Genomic DNA, 22,215 nt, shown 5'->3' on the forward strand with positions numbered 1-22,215 from the left:
GTTCAGTGCTGGACTGTAGAGCCATTCAGGTGCTGGACTGTAGAGCTGTTCAGGAGCTGGACTGTAGAGCTGTTCAGGAGCTGGACTGTAGAGCCGTTCAGTGCTGGACTGTAGAGCCGTTCAGTGCTGGACTGTAGAGCCGTTCAGGAGCTGGACTGTAGAGCCGTTCAGGAGCTGGCCTGTAGAGCGTTCAGGTGCTGGACTGTAGAGCCGTTCAGGTGCTGGACTGTAGAGCTGTTCAGTGCTGGACTGTAGAGCCGTTCAGGAGCTGGACTGTAGAGCCGTTCAGTGCTGGACTGTAGAGCCGTTCAGTGCTGGACTGTAGAGCCGTTCAGGAGCTGGACTGTAGAGCGTTCAGTGCTGGACTGTAGAGCCGTTCAGGAGCTGGACTGTAGAGCTAATCAGGTGCTGGACTGTAGAGCTGTTCAGTGCTGGACTGTAGAGCTGTTCAGTGCTGGACTGTAGAGCTGTTCAGGAGCTGGACTGTCGAGCTGTTCAGGAGCTGGTCTGTAGAGCTGTTCAGGAGCTGGACTCTAGAGCCGTTCAGTGCTGACTGTAGAGCCGTTCAGGGGCTGGACTGTAGAGCCATTCAGTGCTGGACTGTAGAGCCGTTCAGGAGCTGGACTGTAGAGCCATTCAGTGCTGGACTGAAGAGCCGTTCAGGAGCTGGACTGTAGAGCGTTCAGTGCTGGACTGTAGAGCCGTTCAGTGCTGGACTGTAGAGCCGTTCAGGAGCTGGACTGTAGAGCGTTCAGTGTTGGACTGTAGAGCCGTTCAGTGCTGGACTGTAGAGCCGTTCAGGAGCTGGACTGTAGAGCGTTCAGTGCTGGACTGTAGAGCGTTCAGGTGCTGGACTGTAGAGCCATTCAGGAGCTGGACTGTAGAGCTGTTCAGTGCTGGACTGCAGAGCTGTTCAGGAGCTGGACTGTCGAGCTGTTCAGGAGCTGGTCTGTAGAGCTGTTCAGGAGCTGGACTCTAGAGCCGTTCAGTGCTGACTGTAGAGCCGTTCAGGGGCTGGACTGTAGAGCTGTTCAGTGCTGGACTGTAGAGCCGTTCAGGAGCTGGACTGTAGAGCCATTCAGGAACTGGACTGTAGAGCCGTTCAGAGCTGCACTGTAGAGCTGTTCAGTGCTGGACTGTAGACCTGTTCAGGAGCTGGACTGTAGAGCCGTTCAGTGCTGGACTGTAGACCTGTTCAGGAGCTGGACTGTAGAGCCGTTCAGTGCTGGACTGTAGAGCCGTTCAGGAGCTGGACTGTAGAGCTGTTCAGGAGCTGGACTGTCGAGCCGTTCAGGAGCTGGACTGTAGAGTGTTCAGGAGCTGGACTGTAGAACTGTTCAGTGCTGGACTGTAGAGCCGTTCAGTGCTGGATTGTAGATCTGTTCAGGAGCTGGACTGTAGAGCCGTTCAGTGCTGGACTGTAGAGCTGTTCAGGAGCTGGACTGTAGAGCTGTTCAGGTGCTGGACTGTAGAGCCGTTCAGTGCTGACTGTAGAGCCGTTCAGTGCTGGACTGTAGAGCGTTCAGGAGCTGGACTGTAGAACGCAAACTCTCTCAGGGAAGAAAGAACAGGCCCACGAGTCCGCCAATGGGCCTAATCGAGTAGCACCATACTGACGTTTCGGAGGGAATCACAGGGCTCACCAGTGCCGCTTTAAAGACTATGTATGCAAAGGCTGCAGCACAAAGGGCCACCTCCAGCGAATGTGTAAGAGAAATATGACTCACTGTGTCGATGAAGAGTCTGCAGATGGCCAGGAATCCAGCGCGAATTATGAATCGATAGGCAGAGAGGCAGCCCCACGGGGAGGTACATAGCATGTTTACCTACACCACTGAGTGTTCCCCGCTGACGATGGAAGTCGAGATAGATGGCGTTCCTGTTATTTATGTAAACTTGTATTTACTCTGTACAGCCACCAGAGGGCTCATCCCCAGGAGTCCCAAGGGATCCCATAATTCCTTGGGAGCACAGGTATTTAAGGAGGCTTCACAGGTTGGAGAGGCACTCTGGAGACCTGCAATAAAAGACTAAGGTCACACTTTACTTCGAGCTCACAGTGTTCAGTCTGACTCTTTCGCCATACATAACAGTTCCAGTCTTATTGGAAGTGGACACAGGGGCGAGCCAGTCAGTGATGAATCAAGAAGCCTTTGAGAGGCTATAGGACAATCAAGTTGAACGACCCAAGTTGGTCCTGCTTCAAGCAAAGCACACACATACACCGATGAAATCATCCCAGTCGGTAGTGCGAATGTAAAGGTACTCCATGATGGCGCGGTGCACAAGTTACCTCTGTGAATTGTTTCAGGTGATGGACCAACGCTGCTCGGCAGAAGGTGGATGGAGAAGATCCACTGGAAGTGGGAAGACTTCGCCCCTCCAGCGATCGAAGCCCTCTGCGCTCAGAGGCAAAGCAAGCCCTCACCTGAGGGTGGACCGGGCACCAGAGAGCAGACCAGCATGGCACCCAAGACACAGACCGCTCAGCACAACTGCCTGGAGATGATCCAGCTGAGGTGACCGAACGCACCTTGCAGGCTCCAGTGGCATGACTCTGGAGGAAGAAAATCGGATCCAGAGGCGACTTCCCAGCTTCGGAGGCAGAACCCGAGGAGAAGAGGATCACCGCAGTCGACATCGGGGATGGAGAAAAGATGGCGCCCAAACTACGAGGTGAGGCGCTGAAGACAAAGATGGCCGCAGCCAGACCACGAGGTGAGGCGCTGAGGGAGCAACACATGGCACCAAACGGAGAAGCGGATTGGGGCAAAGAAAGCAAGGGACAGTTCCACGCACTTAAGCAATGTAATAGTAACTGTTAGTCTGAGACAAAATGTGTAACTGATCATGTAAAATTTGTAATTGATAATCTGAATTGTGTACATGCAACCAGCGAGGAAAAGTCACGTGATCGCGATTGGACCCACAGATTGTCCATCATAAGTAATGAAAAGTTGTGCGATGCAGGATTTCAACTGCATGCAGCCAATGCAGCAAGCAGACACCCATCGGGAGCACACAGGTCCAGCAAACTACCCAATGCTGTAACCTGCGTCCCGGGGACCATAGTCATGCACCATGGAGTGTGGCCACAAGCAGCCAACACACATGAGCTGCAGAGTAAGCAATCTCAGGAGGGCAACGGCACCGTATCGATACCATGCCCCTGATCAGCTCCACCTCTCAGGCACCCGATGGCACCAACCACCACGAGCCTGAAGGAGCAGACCGTGCTAAGGCGCAGTCCCCAGACCCCATCGCCACCAAGGCCATACCCGTCAATGAAGGGTCACCCACCACAGTTCCCCCACAGAGGACCGGGACCAGCCAGGATCCCAAACCAAACAACGCCCAGGCCAGCGAGTCAGCAGTCCCCTGTGCACTGCTAGGCGACAGCTCCTCAGGAAGCAGCAGCGACTCAGGGCGCAAAGAAAGGACAGGGAGATCACAGGCATCTGTGAACCGGCCCAACGCTATGGACCACGTCAACAGCCCAAGAGCAGGCAACTTGAGCCAACCGGGTTCCCACAGCCAGCACCGGGCACTGAGCCACCACCAGACTGCAGGGACACAACCCAGCAGCTCTGGAACTAGTTTGTCCTCACGCACCGATCACTGCATCGATAAGACATCTCACCAGTCGAACGTACTTGCCTCACAGTGGAACCACAAATGTAACGCAAACCTGTTTTCCTGAAGAATGTATATGAATGCAATGAGCCTCTGTCATAATCGATGTGAGGGGCAGTGGGGGGGGGGGGCGGTGGGGGGCGGCGGGGACGGATAATGGAGTGGTCAGGGACACACACAAACAGCAACCACCAGCAGTCTACTGCACCAACCACTCACCCAAGGTTGAAACGACCTTCCAAGGGTCAACCAGATAGAGCCCACAGAGAGCTAAGCCCAGAGCACAGTCAATGCAGGGGCGATTTGCACTAAAGGCTCAGGGGAGAGTGATGTCATGTATCCTACATGGTTACTGTGGTGCTATCACAAGGTGTGCCACCAGAGGGCACAGCAGGGGAGACTTGTAGGTTACATGTACAGGTGTGCCTGGTATAAAAGGCAGGCACCAGGTTTAACTTCACTCTGGAGTTAACTAATAAACGACTAAGGTCACTACAGTTCAAGTACAACACATTGCCTCGTGGAGTCATTACTCGAGCATCTAAGGACAGTACAATCCTGACTCTTTGTTTTCTGTTAGTTAGCCAATCCTCTATCCATGCTAATATATTAGCATACAGCAATCTTTTATATGGCACCTTATCAAATGCCTTCTAGAAATCCAAATGCACCATATCCACTGGTTCCCCCTTATCCACCCTGCTCGTTACATCCTCAAAGAACTCCAGCACATTTGTCAAACATGATTTTCCTTTCATAAAACCATGCTGACTCTGCTTGACTGTATTATGCTTTTCCAAATGTCCCGCTACTGCTTCCTTAATAATGGACTCCAGCATTTACTCAACGACAGATGTTAGGCTAACTGGTCTATAGTTTCTTGCTTTTTGTCTGCCTCCTTTATTAAAGGATTGATGGTAATGGTAGAGTGAGAGATATGCTGGGCCATGAGGTTACAGAGTGTAGTGAAATGCTGCTGCTGATGGCCCACAAAGCCTCATGGATGCCCAGTTTTGAGCTGTTAGATCTGTTCTGAATCTATCCCATTAGCACGGTGATAGTGCCACACAACACGATGGAGGGTGTCCTCAGTGTGAAGACGGGACTTTGTCTCCACAATGACTGTGTGGTGGTCACTCCTACCAATACTGTCATGGTCAGATGATCTCAGTGCTTCTTCTAAGTGGTGTTCAACATGGATAATGTAAGTGCATATTCTTGCACTGAACTCTGTTCATTTACCTGTTCTTGTAAAATAAATGAGCTATTGATTTATTGCCTAATCTCAGTCTGATAGATTGTAGCTTCAATCCATGCACTGATGACAAGGTGGCACCTGGTACATTACAGGAGCTGGAGTGATCCACGGGTCTCACTGGATATTGGGAGGTAAAGGCACAGTCCAAATTGTAGGGGCTACAAGATCTTCTTATGTCAGTAACAACGAGACCGAGGAGAATATCTAGTGACAAACACAAAAATGTAAAGGCCAGCTTTGATTAATTTAGCTCTAATACTCCCTTGTCTACATCAATGCTACTGTAACACCTTGACAATTTTAATGATATTGTGTTGTTGATAGAAATTCAGTTCAGCTGACACAGGGATACACAAGTGAGTTTGAATGTTGGAATACTGGACAAGCCAGCCATTATAAACTGGTTACTCTCGCATATTCAAGCTTTGAAACAATAGCCAAAATCCCAGGGGTTAATCAGCAAATGGTCGCATCAGGAAGGAAACATCTGTAGCCATCAGTATTGATCAATTACTCCCTGGCCTAGAAATTCAGGATTTAGCACCACCATTACTGCCCAATTCGGGAAACAAAATGGCCACTCTTCTGCCACTGCCGGTGGGTCCTGCGGCACCTGGCATTTTCAGATGGCTGGCAGCGCTGCCCATGTCTATGCTCGCTAGGGATATGTAGATTATGCAGATCGTGACGTCAGTGAGTGTGTAATGCTCACTTAATGTCCAATCTTTGAGTTTTGACTTTGCCTTAAATGCGATGAGCTGAGCAAGCGTTGACAAGCAGAAAGGAGGCTACAGCAGTGGGATTTAAAGTGATCATAAACAGCTACTTGCACATGACATTTTTCTACAATTTGATTGGCTCTGTGCAACTTTCTGCAATTCCAGCAGCTTTGGTAACTTCTTTCAAGGTTCTAAGGTAACAGGGAGTGTTGGGGCAAGTGGAGAATGCCTTCAATCTTATTTTAAGGCTTCTGCTCACAACACTTGGTCACAGGCATGGGGTCTCTACTGACAGTTCCCCTCGCACTCGAGTACGTTCAGTAGAGGGAGCAGAGGCATTGAAGAAGACGAGAAGATGCACGCAGAGGGAGGAGGAGGAGGACCAGGAGGGCTTACCCACCTCGGGTCTTCAGAGAACACTCCTGTTATATCCATTGGGCACTGACGAGCAGTGCAATAGGATCCTGAGACCAGGGTGACCATGGCTCTCCTAGTTGTAGTCAAGGTCACCGTGGCCCTCAATTTCGTCACCAGTGGATCTTTCCAGTCTGCAGCAGGAGACATAGTTAACATCTCCTAGTTCGCCATCCATCCCTGCATCTGGGAAGAAGGGACTACTTATTCTTCTCTCGAAGCAGAGAGAAGCAGGATGAGCGTGCATGTGGCTTTGCCAGGATAGCGGGATTCCCCATGGTGCAGGGCGCCATCGACTGCACCCACGTGGCTTGGCGGGCACCGTATAACAATCCTGAGATCTTCCGTAACGCAAAGGCTACCACGCACTTAATGTGCCTTTGGTTTGCGATCACGCCCAGAATTTCCTGATGCCTGCTATCCTGGCAACAGCCATGATGCCTTCATCCTGCATCAGTCCGGTCTGCCAGCAATCTTCCAGCCACCACATGAAACTTGAGACTGGCTGCTTGGAGGCAAGGGCTTTCCACTCTGCAGCTGACCCATGACTCCCTGCCACAACCCCAACACTGTGCCCAGCACTTATAGAATGAGAGCCAGGCTTCCAACAGGAACATCATCGAGCAGACCATCTGGTTACTGAAGTAACGGTTCTGCTGCCTTGACTGCTTGGGAGGAGCCCTCCAGTACTCGGATGAGCGCGTGTCCCATTTTGTGGTGGTCTGATGCATGCTCAACGACTTGGCCATCATGAGGGTGCAGCCTTTGCCAGCAGGGATTGCAGGATCACCTCAGGAGGAGGATGAGGGAGAGGAGGAGGAGGAAGATGAGTCAGAGGACGAGGAGAGAAGGTGGAGGCTGGCAGCCAATTCCCCTCCCGGACGGGCTGTCCGTGAATGCCTTGTCCCCGTTGAAAGTTGTCCTTTTAGGCAATGCATTCGAGAGCACAACAACTCGCTGTGTAAAAAAAACCTCATCTCCCCTCTGGTTCTTTTGCCAATTAATTTAATTGCCTCAACTCTTCTGCTGCTGAAGCCCTCATCCAGGCCTTTGTTACCTCTAGACTTGACTATTCCAACGCACTCCTGGCTGGCCTCCCACATTCTACCCGACGTAAACTTGACATCCAAAACCCAGCTGCCCGTGTCCTAACTCGCACCAAGTCCCATTCACCCATCATCCCTGTGCTCGCTGCCTACACTCGCTCCTGGTTAAATAACGCCTCGATTTCAAAATTCTCATCCTTATTTTCAAATCCCTCCATGGCTTCGCCCCTCCCTATCTCTGTAATCTCTTCAGGCCCCACATCCCCCCGAGATGTCTGCGGTCCTCTAATTCTGCCCTCCTGAGCATCCCTGATTATAATCGCTCAACCATTGGTGGCCGTGCCTTCTGCTGCCTAGACCCCCAAGCTCTGGAACACCCTGCCTAAACCCCTCTACCTCTCTATCCTCCTTCAAGATGCTCCTTAAAACCTACCTCTTTGACTAATCTTTTGGTTACCTGCGCTAATTGCTACTTCTGCAGCTTGGTGTCAAAATTTTTATCTCATGATACTCCTGCGAAGCGTTTTGGGATGTTTCACTATGTTAAAGGTGCTATATAAATACAAGTTGTTGCTGTGGTTAAATCTGTGTACTCTGGTTACCGATCCTCCTGCCATTGAAAACACTTCTTTACTCTATCAAAAACGTTGCCTCTTTTTATTTCTCTGCACCCTGTGTGGATCTTGGTAAATCCAGTATTGATGCTTGCCCCGCACCAGGATCCTGCTGCGGGCTCTTTAAGAGCTGTATTAAAGGGGCGCCGCGCTGGGGGCGCTGTTTGCCGAGCCCTGCGGCTGCGCGGTGCCGAGGCGGCGCGGCCCCTTTAAGAGGTTACCTGGCGGGCCGCACCTGGCAGCGGGCGGAAGGGGCGGCGCTGGGCCGGGGCAAGCGAGGCCGGGCGGGGACACACCTAGAGCCGGGCCGGTAGGCAGCGGGACAGGCCGTGCCGGGACTGCAGCCCAGGTAAGTGCGAGAGAGTGCGGGCACCACACCCTCCCTTCCCCGGCCCGGGACTGCACCGCCTCAGCCCAGCCCAGGCCCCGGCCCCGGCCCGCGGCTGCTGGGCGCAGCTAGGCCGGGAGAGCAGCCCGCTCGGGCCCGGGCCTGGGCCTAGGTGGGGAGGCCTGGCCTGGGGCTCAGTTGCACAGCAAGAAGCGGAGAGTTAGTGCCGGAGCCGCGGGCTGGCCTGATCACCCAGCGGGGCAATGGTGCGAACCAGGCTAGTCACCAGCTGGGTAACATGGTGCTAACTAAGCTAGTCACCAGCTGGGTAACATGGTAACTAGGCTAGTCACCAGCTGGGTAACATGATAACCAGGCTAGTCACCAGCTGGGTAACATGGTGCTAACCAGGCTAGTCACCAGCTGTGTAACATGGTGATTAGGCTAGTCACCAGCTGGATAACATGGTGCTAACCAGGCTAGTCACCAGCTGGGCAACATGGTAACCAGCCTGGGAATGCAGTGATTCCCAGATAGGGTAACCGAGTTGTAACCAGACTGTAAAGAGTTGGGTAAAGCAACAAAGGTTGCATTTATATCAGCAATTATGACTTTCATATAGCGCCTTAAATGTCCCCAGGTGCTTCACTGAAACAAATGTTGTCACTGAGCCACATAAGATGATATTGGGGTAGGTGACCAAAGGCTTGGTCAAAGAGAGAGGTTTTAAGGAGTGGCTGAAAGGAAATAGAGGCAGAGAAATTTAGGGAGGGAATTCCAGACCTTGGGGTCTTGGCAACCGAAGCCATGGCCACCAGTGGTTGAGCGATTTAATTAGGGATGCTTGAGGCCAGAATTAGAGGAGCACAGATGGGTTGTGGGGTCGGATGTGGTTACAGAGGAGCAAGGCCATGGAGGGATTTGAAAACAGTTAATCGGGACTTGGTGCGAGTTAAGACACTGGCAGCAGAGTTTTGGATCACCTCTAGTTTATGTGGTGCAGAATGTGGGAGGCCAGCCAGGAGTGTGTTGGAATAGTCCAGTGTAGAGGTAACCAAGGCATGGATGAGTGTTTCAGCAGCAGATGAGCTGAGGCAAGGACAGAGTCGGGTGATGTTCCGGAGGTGGAAATAGGCGGTCTTGGTTATACTGTGGATATGTGGTCGAAAGCTTCCTTCACGGTCAAATATGACACCAAGGTTGCGAATTGGCTGGTTCACCCTCAGATTGATGCTAGGGAGAGGGATGGAGTTAGTGGCTAAGGAACGGAGTTTGCGGCGGGATCTTCCTAATATTGGAGGAAATTTCTGCTCATCGAGAACTGGATATTGGACAAGCAGCATGACAAATCAGATGGTGGAGGGGTTGAGAGAGGTGGTGGTTCACGTGGAAACTGATGTTGTGTTTTTGGATTATGTCACCGAGCAGCATGTAGGAGGGGCCAAGGATAGATCCTTGGGGGACACCAGAGGTAACGATGCGGGGGCGGGAAGAGAAGCTATTGCAGGTGATTCTCTGGCTACGATTAGATAGATAAGAATGGAACCAGGCGAGTGCAGTCCCACCCAGCTGGACGATGGTGGAGAGGCGTTGGAGGAGGATGGAGTGGTGAACTGTTGAAGGCTGCAGACAGGTCGAAAAGTGCAAGGAAGGATAGTTTACCATTATTACAGTCTCCGACAGTGCGGCGCGCCCTCGGTGCTGCCCCTCCGACAGTGCGGCGCGCCCTCGGTACTGCACTGGAGTGTTAGCCTGGATTTTGTGCTTGGTCTCTGGAGTGGGACTTGAACCCACGACTTTCTGACTCGAGCTAGTAATTAGCTGGGTAATTGGTAACTGATAATCCAATGGGTTAGATAGTGGTGACCAGAATAGTAACCAACTGGTTAATGTAGTGATAACCGGACTAGCAATTATCTGGGTAACCGATAACCAGACTGCTAACCAGTTTAGTATTGAGGTCTGGGAATATGGCGACTAATATTGCTGTAATGCGGTTACTGCAATGAGCTGTTGCTGGCCAAGTCCCGGTTGAGATTTGGTGGTCCTGTGTAGTGTTGTCTCCCTGACTGAGGCCGGTCACTGGTTGGAGGTATGTTGTACTGGAGTGTGGGTGCTCGGTATCTGCTGATAGCCAGCTCGGTAACAATGGTCGCAGAATGATCCCGGGCCTTCGAGGTTTAAATTCTGAGGACTGGTTGCAAAGACTAGGAATGTATTCACTAGTGTTCAGAAGATTAAGGGATGATCTAATCAAGATATAAAAAAAAATGAGAAGAATTGCTAGGGTAGATACAGAGAAACTATTGCCTCTAGTGGTGATCAGGAAACACCTTTTCTCTCGAAGGGTACTGGAAGTCTGGAAATCTCTCCCCAAAAGGCTGTGATGTTGTGGGTCAGTTGGAGCTTTCAGACTGATGAATTTTGTTGGGTAAGGGTGTTGATGGATGCTCCATGATGGACCGCCCCATGGCGATCTGCAGTGATGGTGTGGTATGCTGGGACGTTCCATGGCGATCTGCAGTGATGTGCCGGGACGCTCCATGGTGACCTCCTGTGGTGGTGTGGTGTGCCGGGATGCTCCATGGTGACCTGCAGTGGTGGTGTGGTGTGCTGGGGTGCTCCATGGTGATCTGCAGTGGTGGTGTGGTGTGCCGGGATGCTCCATGGTGACCTGCAGTGGTGGTGTGGTGTGCTGGGATGCTCCATGGTGACCTGCAGTGGTGGTGTGGTGTGCCGGGGTGTTCCATGGTGATCTGCAGTGGTGGTGTGGTGTGCCGGGACGTTCCATGGTGACCTGGTGTGGTGTGCCGGGATGCTCCATGGTGATCTGCAGTGGTGGTGTGGTGTGCCGGGGTGCTCCATGGTGATCTGCAGTGGTGGTGTGGTGTGCCGGGACGTTCCATGGTGACCTGCTGTGGTGGTGTGGTGTGCCGGGATGCTCCATGGTGATCTGCAGTGATGGTGTGGTGTGCCGGGATGCTCCATGGTGATCTGCAGTGGTGGTGTGGTGTGCCGGGGTGCTCCATGGTGATCTGCAGTGGTGGTGTGGTGTGCCGGGATGCTCCATGGTGATCTGTAGTGGTGGTGTGGTGTGCCGGGATGCTCCATGGTGATCTGTAGTGATGGTGTGGTGTGCCGGGATGCTCCATGGTGATCTGTAGTGATGGTGTGGTGTGCCGGGATGTGTGCCGAAAGGCTTTGTCTTTGGCTTGTAGCTCCAGTAGTTTGAAAGCTGCTATTTACGTTGTCTCTGTGCCTCCTGGGCGTTGGGAAGGGTGTGTAACGTGTACTGCAAGTGGTTTTCTGATTGCCTGCAGGAGCCTCTTTGACCTGAAAATAACAGCAGGTCATGCCGGTTTGGTTGACATTTGTTGCGGTTGTATGTGGTTCAGGTAGTCCTTGACGCCACCAGGAAGGGGGCAGTGCTGGCTCAGGTGCTCCATGGTACCACTAAAGAGGGTGGTCCAGAAGGGAGAAGTGTGGCATCCTTTTCCCCACAGCCCTCCTGCCAAAGCTGGGGCTGGTGTGCGTATTGTGCCATCCAAAGCCCATCACCAAATGACAGCCTTGCATCTACCTTTGTGTGATTGTGAGACATATTTGCATTCACATGTCCAGGCTTTCAAGGAGAGTATGAGCAAGGAAGTGCACTAAGCTAATGTAAATGGCATTTATACATCATAACGTGCATTTATATCGACATGTGATGTGTGACGGTGTTTAAAACTGGAGCAAGACGACAATGTAAAGATCACTCCATTTATTACAAATGCAGAGTACCAGTTTCAGAAATGCGTGTCGATCATACTGCGCTATTTTAGGAGTGAAAACAAGGCTGCGAATGTTTGAGTTCCGCGTACAATCCTGTCAAGTGGGTCACTGCAGCACACAACACGAGCAAGGTTATCAGGTCTCCAGGTTAGTTTGTCAGTTCTTCTTCTTGCAGCCAAAATATAGGACCATAATTCATCTTACTGGCGATTGAGGGGTTCGGGGGTATTTGTAGGCGTGAGGGGTTCGGGGGGTTATTTGTAGGCGTGGGGAGTTCGGGGGGTATTTGTAGGCGTGGGGAGTTCGGGGGGTATTTGTAGGCGTGGGGAGTTCGGGGGGTATTTGTAGGCGTGGGGAGTTCGGGGGGTATTTGTAGGCGTGGGGAGTTCGGGGGGTATTTGTAGGCGTGGGGAGTTCGGGGGGTATTTGTAGGCGTGGGGGTTTCGGGGGGTATTTGTAGGCGTGGGGGTTTCGGGGGTTTTGTAGGCGTGGGGGGTTCGGGGGTATTTGTAGGTGTGAGGGGTTCCGGGGGTATTTGTAGGTGTGAGGGGTTCCGGGGATATTTGTCGGTGTGGGGAGGTTCTGGGATATTTGTAGGTGTGGGAGGTTCGGGGAATATTTGTAGGTGTGGGGGAGGTTCTGGGATATTTGTAGGTGTGGGGGGGGGGGGGTTCGGGGATTATTTGCAGGTGTGGGGGAGGTTCTGGGATATTTGTAGGTGTGGGGGGGGGTTCGGGGATTATTTGTAGGTGTGGGGGAGGTTCAGGGATTATTTGTAGGTGTGGGGGGGGGGTTCGGGGATTATTTGTAGGTGTGGGAGGTTCGGGGGGTATTTGTAGGTGTGGGGGTTTCCGGGATAGTTGTGTATGTCGGGGGGGCGGGGCGGGGGGGAGGGTATTTGTAGGTGTGGGGGTTTCCGGGATAGTTGTGTATGTGGGGGGGCGGGGTGGGGCTGGGGGGAGGGTATTTGTAGGTGTAATTGAGGGGTTCGGGAATCTTTTGATGCAATGTATGCGAAGCAAATCTTGCCGGGGATAGTTGCTGAGTGTGTTGCCAATCTTGGTGTGTGGTATTTTTCGAGCTGTGCATGGTCTGCCACCTTCACTGAAGCATTCGAGAGTCTGGGCCTTACTTTAAACATCCGTAAGATTCTCTACCAGCCTGCCCCCGCCGCACAGCACTGCCCCCCGATTATCTAGATCCATGACAAGGCCTTGGACAACGTGGACCACTTTACATACCTTGGGAGCCTTCTGTCAGCGAGGGCAGACGTCGATGATGAAATCCAACACCGCTTTGTGTGCCAGTGCAGCCTTCGGTCGCCTGAGGAAAAGTGTTTCAAGACCAAGATCTCAAACCCAGCACCAAGCTCATGGTCTACATAGCAGCAGTGATACTCGCCCTCCTATATACTTCAGAGACATGGACTATGTACAGCAGGCACCTCAAAGCACTGAAGTACCAACACTGCCTCTGCAAAATCCTGCAAATCCATTGGCAGGGTAGGCATACCAACGTCGGTGTTCTCGCTCAGGCCAACATCGAGGCATTGACCACACTCAATCAGCTCCGATGGATGGGACACATTGTCTGCATACCTGATACAAGCGCTCTACTCAGAGCTCCGTCACAGCAAGCGAATCCCAGCAGGGCAGAGAAAACGCTTCAAGGAACCCCTCAAAGCCTCCTTGGGGGGAAAAAATGTAACATCCCTACCGACTCTTGGGAATCCCTGGCCTGAGAACGCTTGAGGTGGAGGAAAAGCATCCGAGGAGGCGGCGAACACATCGAGTCTCTTCGTCGCCCAGCGCTGCCTGTAATGACCTTGCTACCGTCCTGCCTGAGCTCAGCTTGTGGCACAGGCCAGGGATCAAACCTGGTTGGTGTAGCTCTATCCTTCAGGTGGCAAGGTTACGCACAGCCACTGGGTAGCAGGACTTCACATTTTGACACGGTAACATTGTTGAACTAGCCTTAGAAACTGCTTGGCTCAGTGAGGCCTCAGACAGGATGTTGTGTTCATGTCCTACACCAGGACTTCAGCACACAATCCCTCAAATAACACCATCAAAAAAGATTAACTGGGCATCTCATTTTGCGGTTTGTGGGATCTTGCTGTGCACATTTTGGGCGCCACATTTACCTACATAAGTGACTACACAACGTGATCAGACACTCTACAAATGTGAGTTCTTCAGTCTTTTAACTGTGCTAAATACTTAAAGCTGTGTTTATCGATTTGCTATTGGTTGCTGGCTGTAAGTCTGGAGCTGAGCAGTGGTCCCACTACTTCACTATAGTCAGTGAACAGTACATGTCGGCAACCTGCATTCATTTCGCATCTTCGATGTAGAAGAATATCCCACGGCACTTCAAGTAACCAATAGAGATTGCAAGGGAGACTTTGGAAAAGAGGTGGGTTTGGAGAAGGTGGAGGGGTTTTGGCAAGGGTGAGAGTCCCTGAAAGTGGGACCTTAGCAACTGAAGGGATTGCACAAGAGGCTGGAGTCGGAGGAATGGAGAGATGGGAGGGGGTCGGGCAAGGTTGGGAGGTGGGAGGGATTGGAAGATGAGGACAATAAAGTTGTAGTTTGAGATGTGGCTGGATTGGGTCTGTAAGCATGTAGGTGATGGCTGAACAGGACTTGGTGCCGGACAGGGTAGAAACAGATTAGGGTGAGCAGCAGTATGTGCGAGGTGCAGGATGGGAGGTCAGCCAAGAGAGTGTTGGAGAGATTGGGTCTGGAGGGAACGAAAGGCGTGGATAAGACTCTCAGCAATGGACGGGGTGTGATGGGGGTGGAGGTGGCTTAAGTTTAGGGGAGAGTTAATTGAGGTGTATAAAATTGAGTGGCCTGGATAGAGTGGATAGGAAGGACCTGTTTCCCTTAGCAGAGGGGTCAACAACCAGGGGGCATAGATTTAAAGTAATTAGGAGGAGGTTTAGAGGGGATATGAGCGGAAATGTTTTCACCCAGAGGGTTGTGGGGGTCTGGAACTCACTGCCTGAAAGGGTGGTAGAGGCAGAAACCCTCATCATTTAAGCGCATATTCAGTATTTTTTTTTAAAAAGTGCTGTAACCTGCAGGGCTACGGACCAGAGCTGGAAAATGGGATTAGGCTGGGTAGCTCTTGGTTGGCCGGCGCATACACGATGGGCCGAAATGGCCTCCTTCCGTGCTGTAAATTGCTATGAAGTTGTTCCCACTCCCAGTTATGGATCTGTAACTGTCAGCAACTCCGAGCTCCCTTCAGCCAAATTGCTTGACATTTTGCAATTTTTTTTAATGCAGATGCAATATAAAAGTCACATGGCAACTATACACTTTTCTGAAATTCGAGTGTCCCTTTTGAGTTGCCATGGGTGCACACCAGCCTCACCACGATGAACAGCAGGTCGAGGGTTTGGGTATGTGTGATCGATGGGTGTCTCACCGCATGTCTACCTGTAAGCACTGCCGAACAATCCACGTGTAACATGCTGTCAGCCAGGCATGTTCCGACTTGTGCAGTTTCGCTTCTGGGTGGTGAGAGATTTGTGACGGGTTTACTAGTGTCTGCAGCTTTGGAAAGTACCTGCTTTAACTCTGCGAATTTGCCAGCAAGTTATTCCCAAGTGCTGCAGCTTGCAATTCCCAAACGAAAAGTTGTTTTCCAGTAATTTCACTCGATTAGCCCATGAAATTGGTTTTCAATAGACAGTGAATTCAGTACAAGGTCTGGACGGGGTACCCTGGAGCCCCTGTGAACAGTTGGCAGTTGTTGCCCGATTCAGGGTTTCCAGTCCTGTACCTGAAATGTCCAGGTGTGCTAACTGCGGCCGTCTCTCTGGTACGTACCTCCGTGGGCTGATTGGGTCATGCACAATCCACCTCAACTTCAGAAATTGCTTCGCTGCAGTCATCCCTAAATAAGTCCATTCACTGAGAGGGTTTCCTTTTGCAAAAATTTCAAAGGTTAAACGTCAGCACGGGACAAAATCTGACCGGGCTGCACTGCACTGTTGTTTATTCTTGTGAAGTGATGTAACAAACAATGAGATGAGCCAAATGTACTTTATTACCCAACCTGGGGCTAAGCTGATCTGAAGTTTCCAGGAAGCAGCTGGTTTGGTTGCTGAATTATGTGACGAATTGTCAGTGATAGGAAGATTCGTTCAAAGGGTGACATGGTGGTCTGAAGGCTGCTTGGATGAGATTTATACAGCATTGCTTCAGTTGGTAACTGTTGGGTAGGTGCTTTCGGCTAGATTGACCATAGGGGAGGTACAATTGAGCTCGGCACCCTTGGGTTAGAGGTTAAATTGGCCCGGGTTCCTGGACCCTGTTCTGTATGTCTCACTGGGCAAGGAGTGAATTCCTTTCGGCTCTAATTTGTGCTGCCTGTGTTGTGTGCGCGCCTTTGGCTGCCCGCGTTGTCGGCGCGCTCCTGTAAAGTTGGCAGGTGCTGCCTGAGTTGCTGTGCTTTCAGTTTTTTATTTATTTCACGCTGACAGTCGGCATCCGCAGTTTGTTGCTGTTAGTCGTGTAATGTAAACAGTTTGTGTTGGGGAAATGCTCCAGTAGTTGTTGGACTAACTGGTAATGTTGCTCGTTTGTGCGCTCCACAGCTAATAGCAAACCCTGGCATGTTTGCCATTTTCTGTGCAGGAAATATTTCCCAAGATGCAAGTGCCTCCCTGAGCTGGTGAAGCACTGATTGAGAAATCCAGTGAATGATTGACTTGTCTTTAACCTGCGGTGAGCATGGTGCACTGATTGGATGAACTGTCACACTGCAAACGCTTGGCTTTGAGCCAGTGTGATTCCATTTCCCTGTAATTCAATTCTAATCCCAGCTGACTAATCATTACATTGCACAGCAGTCTCCTCCTCGAGTAAGCGGTGATCCGCTGCTGGGAATGTTCTACTATGTGATCTATGGGTGGTCAAGCTATGCTGTTCCAGAACACATTGATCCTCGCTGGGCAGGGTTCTAACTGCTGTTGTCCGTACGAGAATGGAGAGGGAGAGAGGGAGGAGAGTGGGTGATTGCTCCACAGGTAATCGTCGCACTCGTACATTGTTCCAGGGGTGTGCAGTGTCAGATCCCCGACTGCTGCTGTGACAGACGCACCAAAATCAGCATCCTTGTCCAGGCCAACATCCCTAGCATTGAAGCACTGACCACACTTGACCAGCTCCGCTGGGCAGGCCACATTGTCCGCATGCCAGACACGAGACTCCCAAAGCAAGCGCTCTACTCGGAACTCCTTCACAGCAAACAAGCCAAAGGTGGGCAGAGGAAATGTTACAAGGACACCCTAAAAGCCTCCCTGATAAAGTGCAACATCCCCACTGACACCTGGGAGACTCTGGCCAAGGACCGCCCTAAGTGGAGGAAGTGTATCCGGGAGAGCGCTGAGCACCTCGAGTCTCATCGCCGAGAGCATGCAGAAATCAAGCACAGGCAGCGGAAAGAGCGTGCGGCAAACCTATCCCACCCACCCTTTCCTTCAATGACTATCTGTCCCACCTGTGACAGGAACTGTAATTCATGTATTGGACTGTTCAGCTATCTAAGGACTCATTTTTAAGAGTGGAAGCAAGTTTTCCTAGATTCTGAGGGACTGCCTATGATGATGTGACCCCAATATCATGTTTACAGTTGATTTCCCAGCAGGTTCCTTGCCCTATAATCGGGACAGCGGCTTTAGTTCACCTCCATATGATGGGCTTCTAAAAGTGGTGGATATTCAAAGGGGAGTTGTGATATGGCTGGTGTGATTTCGAGCCCCGTAGTGTAAAAGCTGTGTTCGTGTAGCTTGGCTGCCCTTCATCCTACAGTGCTCCTGTTCTATAAAGGGTTACTGTGGTCTATGTGTAAACCCAAGGTCCTGCCAGTCCAGGCATGATCCGAGATTTCCTGGACTCTTATTAAATAAAATATATATTATTTAATAATTCTCCGTTAACGCATCTACTTGAATTTATACACTGACTCTCTGTATGTGCTTCAATGTACAGTGTGCCTTTATGTAGTGTCTCAGCATGTCGATTCACACAGTGTGGTACTTTGGAAGTTGTGTGACTGCTGCTCTGTGCATAGTTATATACGAGGATGGGGACCGAGGCACGGGTTGCTTTTGTGGCTTTTGCTGCTGATTGCTGGACACAATCATAGAATGCTGCAGCACCACAGGAGGCTATGTGGCCCATTGTGGCCGTGCCAGCGCTTTGGCAAAGATATCCAATAATCCCACTCTTCTCTCTCCTCATAGTCCTGTTGTCTGTCTTCAATTCTCTTCAGAAAGTTACTATTAAATCTGCTTCCACCACCCTTTTAGGCAGCGCATTCCAGATCACAACAACTCGCTGCATTATACATAAAACGCTAGTTTCCTCACCACGCCTCTGGTTCTCCAGTCACTTTAAACCGAGTCCTCTGGTTATCCACTCTTCACCCACTTGTTTCTAGTTCAAACCACTCAATTTTGAAGGCTTCTATTAAATCTCCTCTTAATCTTGCTCGAAGGAAACAACCCCAGCTATTCCAGTCTGTCCACATTATTAAGCACATAAGAAATAGGAGCAGGAGTAGGCCACCTGGCCCCTCGAGCCTGCTCCGCCATTCAGTAAGATCATGGCTGATCTGATCATGGACTCAGCTCCACTTCCCTGCCCACTCCCCATAACCCTTTACTCTCATCGCTCAAAAATCTGTCTATCTCCACCTTAAATATATTCAATGACCCAGCCTCCACAGCTCTCTGGGGCAGTGAATTCCATAGATTTACAATCCTCAGAGAAGAAATTCCTCCTCATCTCAGTATTATAATTGTAATCCCTCATCCCTGATACCATTTTAATAAATCTCCTCTGCACTCTCTCCAAGGCCTTGACATTCTTCCTAAAGTGCAGAGCCCAGAATTGGCCACAATACTCCAGCTTGGGCCTAACCAGTGTTGTTAAAGTTAAGCATAACTTCCTTACTTTAGTACTCTCTCTATTTATAAAACCAAGGATTCCGAATGCCTTTTTTAACGGCCTTCTCAAATTGCCCTGCCAACCTCAAAGATATTTGTGTATGGACCCCCCAGGTCTCTGTTCCTGCAACCAATGTTCCTCTTAAGCTGTGCGGCCATGTAGCGCTCTGAATTCTATGTATGCCGGCTTTTAAACAGAAAACTGTGCCTGCGCGGAATCCTGAATTGCCCGTGCAGCTTATTAAAGGGGTTGCGAGGCCCAAAGAAAATGAGAAAACCTTGCCTGTAAACCCTTTACAATTGTACCATTTAGTTTATATTGCCTCTCCTCATTCTCCCTCGGATCACCTTGCCGTCTCTGTGTTAAACTTCATCTGCCCATCTAACCAGTCTGTCCATGTCCTCCTGAAGTCTTTTACTATCCATTCAGCGTTTACTACATTTCCGAGTTTGAAATGATGCCCTGTATGCCCAAGTCCAGGTAATTAATATGTATGAAAGAGCAGAGGTCCCAACACAGACCCCTGGGGAACACCACTGTATACCTTCCTCCAGTCCGAAAAACAACCGTTCACCACTACTCTGTGCTTTCTGTCCCTTAGCCAATTTTGTATCTATGCTGCCATTAATCCTTTTAATCTCTGGGACTTTTATTTTGCTACAAATGCCTTTTGAAAGTCCATATACACCTCAAACGCACTACCCTCATCATTAGTCAAACATGCTTTGCCTTTAACAAATCCATGCTGCCTTTCATTTATTAGCCCAAACTTTTCCAAATACCAATTAAATTTGTCCCGGATTATTGTCGCGAAAGGTTTATCCACCACTGACATTGGGCGGACCGCCTGTAGTTGCTGGGTTTATCCTCCTCCCCTTTTTTTAAACGGGTGTAACACTAGCAACCTCCAGGCACCACCCCATATCCAAGAAAGATTGGAAGATTGTGGCCAGAGCCTCTGCAATTCCCACCCTTACTTCCCTCAGTAATCGAGGATATATCCCATTTGGATCGTGACTTTTCTATTTTGACGACTGGCAACCTTTTAAGTACCTCTTCTTTTTTTTTTTTAAATTTTGATTGTCGAATATCGCTCCTCTTTTACTGCTGCATTGGCAGCATCCTCTCCTACTGAAGACCATGCAAGGTACAAGTACTCATTTATTAACGCAGCCATGCCCTCTGTCTCCACAAGATCATCTCCTTTTTGGTTCCTAATCGGCGCCACCCTTCCTTTGATTATTTATATTTAGACAAGCCTTTGGGTTCTCTTTCATGTTGGCTGCTAGTCTCTCTGCCGCTCTTACTCCCATTTTTAGATCTCCTCTGTACTTTCTATATTCAGCTCTGTTCTCTGCTGCATTATCAACCTTACAATTGTCATAACCCTCCTTTTTCTGTCTTATTTTAACCTCTGAATCTTTAGTCATCCAGGGAGCTCCAGCTTTGGATGGCGCCTCTTTTTTCCCCCATTAAAAATGTGTCTACTCTGTACCTGAACCAACTCCTCTTTGAAGGCCTCCCATTGTTCAGTTACTGTTGTGCCGACCAATTTCTGATTCCATTTCATCTGGGCCAGATCCCTTTCCAACTCCCTGAAGTTTGCCCTCCAGGTAAGTATTTTTATACTTGATTGTTCCTTGTCCTTTTCTGTAACTATTCTAAAGCTGATATGATTACTTTCACAAATGCTCTCCCATCATGGACTGCTTCAGGTCCCTTCTATTTCTGAACTCTTCACATCCCCAATCCTCTGTGCATCTTGTTTCTCCTCCCCTCATGTTTCATCCTGGTGCCCATCGCCCTCTTAAAATGAGTTGCTGCAGTTTGGAGGTTCCGTGTTTGGGCTAATCTACTCAGGTTTTTTTTTTAAAAAGCTTGGATTTCTATAGCGCCTTTCACAACCACCGGACGCCCCAAAGCGCTTTACAGCCAATGAAGCACTTTTGGAGTGCACTGTTGTAATGTGGGCAACGCAGCAGCCAATTTGCGCACAGCAAGCTCCCACAAACAGATAATCATTTTTTTTCTAGTAGTGTTAGTTGAATGTTAAATATTGGCCAGGACATGGGATAATGTCCCTGCTCTTCTTCAAAATAGTACCATGGGATCTTTTAAACCATGTGAGAGACCAGACAAGGTCTCGGTTTAACGTCTCATCCAAAAAGCAGGACTGTCTGATTTTTAAATTGCTGAAAATTAGAATCGCATTTTTGCTCTTGCTTTCCGCACTCTGTGAGGGGTGTTGGAGCTCAGAATGGAGGTAGTCATATTTCGGAGATTCTGAGACAGCATCACATTCCCAGGGCAGGTACAGGGGGTTAGATACAGAGTAAAGCTCCCTCTACATTGTCCCATCAAACACACCCAAGGCAGGTACAGCACGAGTTAGATACAGAGTAAAGCTCCCTCTACACTGTCCCATCAAACACACCCAAGGCAGGTACAGCACGAGCTAGATACAGAGTAAAGCTCTCTCTACACTGCCCCATCAAACACTCCCAGGGCAGGTACAGCATGGGGTTAGATACAGAGTAAAGCTCCCTCTACACTGTCCCATCAAACACTCCCAGGGCAAGTACAGCACGGGGTGGGGGGTGGGGGGAAGGTAGGTGGGGATGAACAGACGGATGTCCCAGTTGTACATATTTAGCAAATATAGAGGCAACAAAAAAGCAGATATAAAGGCGATTTGAAGCTGTTTGTTGGAGTGTCACTACCCATGTTTATACAGAGCAGGATGAATCATCTCTTACAGCAGAACATACCGGCCTCGAGCTCTTCCTTTGGTTCTTGATGTGCTGGGTGAGTGAAGAGCTCACTGAAGACTTTTGCAGTTTAAACAAACAAATGGTACAGAAGCACAATGAAACTTGTGTCCAAGGCTTTTCCTCTCTGTTACACTAGGTTTGTTTAGTAATGATGCATAATGGAAAAAAATGCATCAGTGACAGACCTGTACCCACCAGCACTGTACCCCAGTATTATACAGTGACAGACCTGTACCCCATGGAGTGGCATGTCTGGGTTAAATGTTTACAGCTGAAACGATGCCACGGGATGAGAATGTTTGCTAGTTGAAGACGGCGGGCGGGGACTGTAGTTTCTGTAATCTGAGCCTGTGTACTTTGGCTAAGCTTACTTCCACGGAACTGGTTTAGTGAGTTGCACCTGTCCTGTACTGTGGGGATGGTAGAGTTTCACTCGTGGTGAACTGCTGCACAACATTTCTGCACTCCTTCAGAGATTCACTCCAGGATGCTGCCACTTGCATCCTGCCTCATAACAAGACCCCCTTTCTCTTCATTCTCTCACCGCCCCCCCCCCCCCCAATTGCCACTGTCCTTGCTGCCCTCTATTGCTTGCTCATTCCTGATCCATTTGGGAGCCTCTTAGATCTGCCTCTGGCATTCCTTGCTGTAGCCAAGACTTGCTCTGAATTCCTGCTCCATCACCCTTTGCTG

At 50.1% G+C, this 22,215-nt stretch overlaps 1 protein-coding gene across 1 annotated transcript in view; it reads left to right on the forward strand.

The window, feature by feature from the left end:
• The first annotated feature begins 7,886 nt into the window (after positions 1-7,886).
• Positions 7,887-22,215, forward strand: part of LOC139226185 (LLGL scribble cell polarity complex component 2-like) — a 64,532-nt gene continuing 50,203 nt past the window's right edge. Inside the window, exon 1 of the mRNA XM_070856818.1 lies at positions 7,887-8,033. The gene's annotated coding sequence lies outside the window, so the exon portion shown is untranslated. The remainder of the gene's footprint in view (positions 8,034-22,215) is intronic.

Source organism: Pristiophorus japonicus, chromosome 16, assembly GCF_044704955.1.
Source record: "Pristiophorus japonicus isolate sPriJap1 chromosome 16, sPriJap1.hap1, whole genome shotgun sequence".
Lineage (NCBI taxonomy): Eukaryota > Metazoa > Chordata > Chondrichthyes > Pristiophoridae > Pristiophorus > Pristiophorus japonicus.